This window comes from Alosa pseudoharengus, unplaced genomic scaffold (assembly GCF_046254945.1).
Source record: "Alosa pseudoharengus isolate Yale_2024_CS ecotype anadromous, Long Island Sound unplaced genomic scaffold, YU_APseudo_1.1 YU_APseudo_1.1_scf_1, whole genome shotgun sequence".
In the NCBI taxonomy this organism is placed as follows: Eukaryota; Metazoa; Chordata; class Actinopteri; order Clupeiformes; family Clupeidae; genus Alosa; species Alosa pseudoharengus.
This window is the reverse complement of record NW_027468564.1, coordinates 20,341,916-20,350,595: the sequence shown is the minus strand read 5'-3', so window position 1 is coordinate 20,350,595 and position 8,680 is coordinate 20,341,916. Positions and strand designations below refer to the sequence as shown.

The following is an 8,680-nucleotide window of genomic DNA, read 5'->3' as shown; positions in this document are numbered from 1 at the left end:
TGGGTCAAAAATGACCCGCATTCATTTCCTATGGTATTTCATAGATATTTGTGTGTTCCTTTCCTATATTTATTGAAAGTAATGTATTTTATCATTCAATATTGATTGTATTTATCAAGATAAAGATTTTTGATTGCTACATATAGTTATTTTTTACTTTTCCTGTATTATTTTCTGAACAAACATAGCTTTTCTATTACTACATCAAGTTTATGTGTGTGGGCCAAAAAGACCCATGCGTTCAAGTTTGTTTTGTTTTTAATAAAAATAAACTATAACAACATTTTTTATTAAAAAATTAATCTTAGAATAATGTTCTTAGACTTACTATAGTGTTTTAATCCAAATAGCAATATATCATACGTTTATTTCTCAATTAGTCACACGTTAAAAACACAGATAACTAATAGCACTTATGTTTGACTGTACTATGTCTATAGTATTGTGAACTGAAGTGAACGTCACCAAGTGTAGTTAATTCACTTGGGAATAGAAAATAATATCCATCACATGGGTACCCCACCATTTGATATTTCATGTCTTACATGCCCTACACAAATGACCACCATGTTTGTGTTCCTTGCACATAGGTCAGTATATTACTTTTAGTGTCATTGGTAGCTGGTCAGATCTCTTCCTTTTTACTTGACCATCATGTCTGATATGTGACTGTGGTTTCTTTGTCCCACATCTTTTCATATCCATATAGCTCTGGAGGTCAGGTCGTGCCCTTCATGCATGTCCTTCTTCATATGTGTCATGAGAATACTTCACTTAGTTCCATTTTGAACATCCATAGTAACTCCACCGATACAATCAGGATGCTGATCAGTTAAACTGCTATTGGTATTGAGGGGTGACAACATGCAGCACTCTGGACCAGGGAACCATGAGCCATATTTATGTTCTCTGCATGGATGTGTAGGCATACTAAAGAAAGCAGGGATAGAGATGACCCATGTGTCCATAGTGCTCTTGTCCAATGTACTGGATGCACTTGATGCATACAGTATATCAACTGCACAATACCCTGATAATAAGCTGGGCAAAGAGCTTGTCATGCCACTTCCTTCTTCCTAACACATATAGGCTGAATCCCAAGACCCCCTAAGTTGTAAACCCCTTAAAAACAGAACCGACATGAATCAATTTCACGTTAGGCCTGATGGCAGTTAAGTCTTTGAGGGTTCAGTGCTGAGGGAGGGATATTGAGATTCACCCATTACTTACAATTGAAATATGTAGAAAAAGGAAACCAAACAGAGCCACAAAAGGGCACCAGAGAGTAAGGACAAGTGAAGTGGAAGAGGAGCTAGAGCTGCAGAAACCAAGAATACTACAAGTTGGAAGCAGTGTTTCCAATACACTAGGGCTGTGTACAAGGGCAAACATGTAATGGTAATTTGCAAGTGTCATGTAGTGCTGAAATGGCCATTTATTGTACCCATGTGTTTTACTTAATCAGCTTCAGTTTATTTGGACACATCCATCACAGTTCTCTATACTTCAGATATAGTATATTTCAATATGTGTGATTTTTTATTATTGATGTCATGTGTGACAAAGTGAGATATAATAGATGAAATATGTGTATCACATATTTCAACTATAGTATGTGTTTAAAACAATTACAACCTAATACTTTTATCAAAGTAATTGTTTTAATATATCTTGTTTTTGCATCTAATCAAAAGTGCACACAGGGGTCACATTTGACATATGTCTCTGAACTTCATTTAGTAATAAAAAAAGATATATTTATAATTATTTGAAGTAATTAAAAATATTTTTACTGAACAACTGCAAAATGAACTGCAATTTTTAATGATACATACATTATTTCACTAGATATAGCAAAGCAATATGCAGCCTAGAATGAAAAACCATAGGAAATGAATGCGGGTCATTTTTGACCCATGTCTGAAAACTGGACGAAGTAATGAAAAAACTGTGTTGTTGTTAATGTAAAAAAGGAAAAAGTTAAAAATTATGATTTGAAATAATCAAAAACAAGATATTACATTTATATCTGGAATATTGACTGATGAAATAAATAAATTCCTAAAATATTGCAAATATAAACACATGTATGCATGAATAACCATAGAAAATGAATGCGGGTCATTTTTGACCCATGTTGCGTATTGAAGGGGTAGTGATACATAAACGACTTTTTCTAAAAAATAAAGAATGGAAAAATGAAAATAAAGATATGTAATGGTTAAAACAAGTTAATTGAGGAATTCATGAAATACTGGATGATGAAATCAATTTATCGCAAAAATATTCAACATTTTAAGTCATCCGGGTCACTTTTGACCCAGGTTATGCATTAAAGGGTTAACACCTTCCACCTAACCCCGGTGAGTGGGGGTCGCTATAATGCGTGTGAAATAGCACCATTGGGTAGCCTATGCGAAATAGCCTTAAAATCATTCCGGTGTTGTGTGCCTTCTGGTTTCTCCACCTACTGGTTTCCTTGCGCATGCATGCGCTGCAGCAGTTGTCAGACATTCACAAACAAGTTGTTTTAGGCGGTTTGAAGTCGCTTTTCATACGCCATGAGCGCTCGGCTACATTACAGCCACTCGGACAAAAGACATGTAAAAAAATATATGTTTTGAAAACTAGCATTAAACTGGATTCGATCCCGCAAAAGCAACACACGCGTGACTTTCTCCATCCTGATTCCCTACTCTTTGAGCCAACTAATATGTTACGCGAATCAATTAACTATTGTAGGCTACCATTAATTAATAACGTAGGCAACACCCAGGTAACATGTTGTCCAGGCTATCTGAAACAAGTGGTTGCCCTTCATCTACAACAACTGGTTACCTTGGGCTGCTACAGTCGTCAGTGCACTGTGCACAGTAATTCTGAGAAATTAAATGGTACGAGAAACGATCTACATAGCGCACCAGACCGCAATGTCTTCAAGGGTTGAATGAAGGGAGTTTGCAAAAATTAGTGTATTTTTCAAGTCAATAAACATTCTTAATTTTCGAATGTCCTTGTCAGGGGACATCTGACTTTTCAAAACCACAGGCCTGGTAGTCGCTCAGACAAGCCTATAAGATAAAGGCAATACCATTTGTGTCACCTAATGCAGTTCAGTGAATTAGCAAGGATACCATCAGAAGCCAACAATCATAAAGCACCTGTGCGCGCGCGCTCTCTCCCCTGGGCATGAAGCTGTCTGCGTGTTGTAGGCTAGATTTGAGGCGTGAGTTCTTTCTATCTGCTTTACTTTTGTGAGTTGCGACCACCTAGGCTATGTTATAGATGTTCTATTAGGTACCAGTGTTTAGCTGTGTCACAAAACAAAAAGCTTTGTCAGACTACTTTTAAAATGATATTCAGGGCTATATACATTTTAAACACTCGGGGCTGAAGACCCGACAAAGCCTTGCGTTAATTCTTCAGGTGGGAAGTGTCAGGAATTTTCATATGAGAGACGTTCTCATTGGTGGTTAGTAGGGGATTGACAGCAACATAGCCAATCACATTATGAGAGATGCTGAATTTAACATCAACTGCGATGTTTGATTTTAAATTAATGTAAATTTGATGATGTTTTCAGTGGGTGCCCGAGAGGCGGAGCACCCATGGTATCGGCGCCTATGACAAGCGTATCTCGCGGTTGCATCCATTACAAACAAACATGCAATGTGAACGTCTGGGATTGGGGAGAGCACTAAATGCTCTTCTGAATAAGCACGGAGTCAAGCCTTTAAATGAAAAACACTCAAAAAAAATAAACGCTAATGAAGTAAACTTGTGACCATCAAAAATCGTTTATCGCCTGTAACTTTGTGATAAAAGAACATAACAGGAAGGCATTTGGCTGAGCAACGGAGGTTAATACGCTCTATATTTTGTCCAAATGATGTCTGTCTATCGTCGTTGCACTCGGAGTAAACCAGAATGTTTAATTTGTCCTGCGTTTCTTCTATGGCTGCAAACGGGATTCACTCGCAGTTAACCAAATATTTCTTTATTAGGGCAGGGCAGGCATATTTCTGGCTATTAAATTATTTCTAAACCAGTCTGCTAGTCTGAAGTGAAGTCTGTGTAGGGTTTTCCAGCTCCATTTTTTTTTACCAGACACCCTGCTCACTTAAGACCTCTGCCGGTTGTTGCAGCGTCGTTGCAGCGTCACTGGAAAAATACAAAATAAAGTTGCGTGATCCCGCGCGCGGACCGCGAGGGAAGCTGGCCAAGTCGAAGCACTGCCCACTGTAGGTGGTTTCTCTGCAAGGGCCTCTTAGACAGACAGACAGACAGACTGACAGACGGACAGACAGACAAATACTTTATTGATCTCCAAGGGGAAATTCAAGACAAAGTCCTTTATCACAAGTTTTGCTACTTGGCAGCCATTTTGATAATGTCTCCTGGCATTTATGCTGGATTATTGAAATTGAGGTGTCAAAGTAGAAAGTAGAAACAGTACAGCTGATTTCACAAATGAGCTGATCCACCTGGCTTAAAAGTTGTGCTAATTAGAATCAGCTAATTAAGAGAATGGTTGGAATTAAAATGTTAGCTGGATTTTTACACCTCTGAATATAACTCAAATAATCAGAAAGACGTGGTAGAATAGAAAAAAAAAGTTATCTCAACTTAGTAATTTGATCTTGAAAACGTATAAAATTCAGTTGACTCAACTTAAATATTTAATTATCTGTAATAGTGCAAGAATCCCAACGTTCTCTGGAAGAACAGTCAAGAACCATCAACTCTTTCCTTAAAGGACAATTCCGGCGCAAAATGAACCTAGGGGTAATAACAAATTTGTACCGAGTTTGTCCGTTCTCTGCGATATGTTTTCATGCTAATCGAACGTGATCAGTTTTACCTCAAACCTAGCTAGTAAGCGTTTAACTCTGGTCTTCGGGGGCACACGCAAAGAAAAAAGAAATCACTATTTCTATACCACTAACAAGGTTCCAAATAGCACCACACTTCCACAGTAGCATAATGAGGGGCCCTACATGTAAGCCGAAGCATTGAGAACTTTGTAAGTGTACAGTTTATTAAAAAGATAGTTTAGAAACAGTACCGTTCACGTATACAGGTGGGCGTCATTTTGAGAAAACAGTGACAACATTGTGCAATGTGAGCTGAATTGTCTTGTGACTGTTTTCCCAAGCTGGCACCAGCCTGTATACGTGAACGGTATGGTTTCTAAACTATCTTCTTAATAAACTGTCTGTAGGGCCTACACTTACAAGTTCTCAATGCTTCGGTTTACATTATGCTACCGTGGAAGTGTGGTTGTGGTTTGTGGTAAAACTGGACATGTTCGATTAGCATGAAAACATATCCCAGAGAACAGACGAACTCGAGGTACACATGTTATTAACCCCTAGGTTCATTTTGTGCCGGAATTGTCCTTTAAATTACTTCAACTTCGTAGAAATCGCATTACGGATTTGTATAAGTTTCTCGAGTTAACACAATGTAAAAAAAATCGTCTTTCTTACTTAGTAAGAAAGTCAACATATTTCATTGTTTTTTTTTTTTGTTTTTTTTTGAGTAATTTCAACCTAACTTAAAATTGTAAGTTATGGTCCTAAGTACAGCAGTTAAGGATTATGGGTAAATGTTACAGTTAATAATGTTTATTTTTTCTTATTACTTTTTATTGTAGCTTTTTTGGATATGTATTACATAGAACAGGGGTTCCCAAACGTTTCCACGACAAGGCCCCCCAAATACCACTAGGTTCTGGCCAAGGACCCCCTTGATGTGTTATTAAACCTATCGACAATACTACGGCAAATGTAAAAATACATAAAGCGAATCCTAATAATTATTTTAGCCACAAGCTAAACTAGATTCTTCCTCGTTGTAATTATCTTCGGCTAAGGTCAGCTCTAGATTAGGGATGTTCTCCAATGTAATGAAGTCGCCTTCATCATCAGATTCAGGTTATCTGCAATCCGCTGTGCTTTGTCCATCTCCATTCCAATTGTAAACAAACAGCATGCTGGTTCAGTAAGTAGCCATGAGGTTACTTCTAGCATACAGCTGATTGGCCGACAGAACAAAAGAGCACTAATAGTCGCCCAATTCAAACGCTGGTTTACTTCCTGAAACTTAACCATTTTCAAAGACAAAATATACACTTTTAAAGCAACCAATGCTGTTATCTGAAACATGGAATTGCTTCTTTAGGACTTTTTTAAAAAAAAAAACTTCAGTCGTTTTTCGCGACTTGCGTCTCTGCGACTTGAGCCTGTTTTGCCATGCCTGGTCACATATATGGACATTTTAGAGAGCTGAACAGAGGCAAACGCCTCGTGCTGCTGCCCACCCAGAATAGGAATCGGCGGCCTTAAAAGGGGTCAGGTGACCTGTGCACCGGTGCACCATCCTCCTTAATCAGCCAATCACTATCAGTCAGCATACCGACCACCTGCGAACAGACACAAGACAATACAACGTAGCGCAGGGAGGAAGCCACGCCCACTGGGGCGTCACACATACACACAATCATACACACACACACACACACACACACACACACACACACACAGACACACACACACATTCACATGCAAACACAGATAAAGTGAGTTCAGACATATGTGACCAGGCATGGCAAAACCAGGCACATGTCTCCCCAGAGACATTTTGAGTTATTCACAGATTCTGATGTGTAGTTTCAAAGCTATCCAATGATGTCTCACTCATGGAGATCTGATAATATTTGAATAAGTTGTAGCAATTTTAAAGTATACACATCTCAAAGCTACAAGCTGAGAAATCAGGCTTTTCAATTTGACTACTTTCTCCCTCAATCCATGGGAGGGGAACACAATGGTCCTCATTTACATGACATTAAGATCAACCCTCCCCCCTGTCACGGTCACTGATCTGTCAGCCTGCAGTGCTAATGACCCATCGGAACTATCTGTAATGGGTTACAGAACCAGCTAGTAGCAATGGATAAAGTAGTCTAAAACAAACATGAGATCACGTTTGCAAACCATGTTATTTTGAATGAACACCCAGTGCAAGGCACCAGGTTGGCAATGGATTTAGCAGGTTTAGCAATGGATAAAATAGTCTAAAACGCGAACTAAACAAACATGAGATCACGTTTGCAAACCCTGTTAATTTGAATGCACACACGATGCAAGGCACCCTGCCATAGATAGATGGATAGATAGATAAGATAGATAGATAAATACTTTATTGATCCCCAAGGGGAAATTCAGGGGGTCTCAGTAGCATACAGACATCACACACAACATGCACTTACAGCAAATGGTAAATATAAGTATAAGTATAAGTATAAACATATAACCAAACTCCACTGTACAATAGAGACAGTAGGAGATAAGAAAAGCTAACAAAACTAAAAATACTATATAAATTAAATGTAAAAAAAACAAAAAAAAAAAACAGTGTGCTTAAGGGTGGTCAAGTATGAGACGCTTGTAATGACAGGGCCTGTAGTTCTGTGTGCAAAGTGAGGTGCTCAAGAGAGTGAGTATCCTGGTGAAGGTGCAAAGTAGTCCAACAGTAGTTCTGTATGTATGGTAAGGTGCTCAAGAGAGTGAGTGTCCTGGTGAAGGTGCCAAAAAAGTAGTCCAACAGTAGTCCCTTAGTTATGTGTGCATGGTAAGGTGCTCAAGAGAGTAAGTGTCCTGGTGAAGGTGCAAAAAGTAGTCCAACAATAGTCCTTAAGTTATGTGTGCACGGTAAGGTGCTCAGAGAGTGAGTGTCATGGTGAAGGTGCAACAAGTAGTCCAGCATTAGTCCAACAGTGCAATAATAAGGTCTAGAGACCAGCATAAATAATATGGACAAATAGGAGAGCAAAGTATAATATAATATAATGTAGACAAGGTAATATAAAAAACTATAAAAACTACGTCAGTGCAGAAACAGGTTGAGGTAATAGGGTTACAGCCATTCAGTATTATTGTAGCAGAAGCCATTGATCATGTGTGCTAATATAGCATGAAAAACATGAAAAACAGTGTAGCAGGAAAGCGGTAGTAAAAACATTAGGCTGTGGACATTAGTAAAACAGTAGTAAAGCAGTAGTGGGTAGTTACTCAAACATGGAGAGGGTGGAGAGGCAGACAGACTAAGCAGAGAAGTCTATCTCTCCTCTTCCCTTTAGTGATGCATTGAACAGTTCAATGGCCCTGGGGACAAATAACTTCCTCAGTCTGTCTGTTGCACAAGTCAGTGAGCGAAATCTCCAGCTGATCAAGCTCTTTTGCTTTTTAATAGTGCTGTAGAGTGGGTGGCATTCATTGTCCAAGATGTTGATCAGTTTGTTCAGGGTCCTTTTGTCAGATATTGAAGTGATGCACTCCAGTTCAGCTCCCACTACAGAGCCAGCCTTCCTTAACAGCCTGTCAAGTCGCCCAGCATCCTTCTTCTTTGTACTTCCTCCCCAGCATACCACTGCATAGAAGAGGACGCTGGCCACAACAGACTGATAGAACATCCTGAGGAGCTTGCTGCACACATTGAAGGACCGCAGCCTCCTCAGGAAGTACAGCCTGCTCTGCCCTTTCTTTTAGAGTGCGTCAGTGTTGGCTGACCAGTCCAGTTTATTGTCCAGGTGGAGACCCAGATACTTGTAGGTGCTTACCGCCTCCACATTGACCCCATCAATGGAGACTGGTAGCAGAGCGGGCTTAGACCTGCG

The 8,680-nt window shown here is 39.2% G+C and overlaps 1 protein-coding gene across 2 annotated transcripts in view; it reads left to right on the top strand.

The window, feature by feature from the left end:
• Nucleotides 1–8,680, top strand: part of LOC143122816 (NACHT, LRR and PYD domains-containing protein 12-like) — a 48,618-nt gene that overhangs the window by 13,186 nt on the left and 26,752 nt on the right. The window lies entirely within an intron of this gene.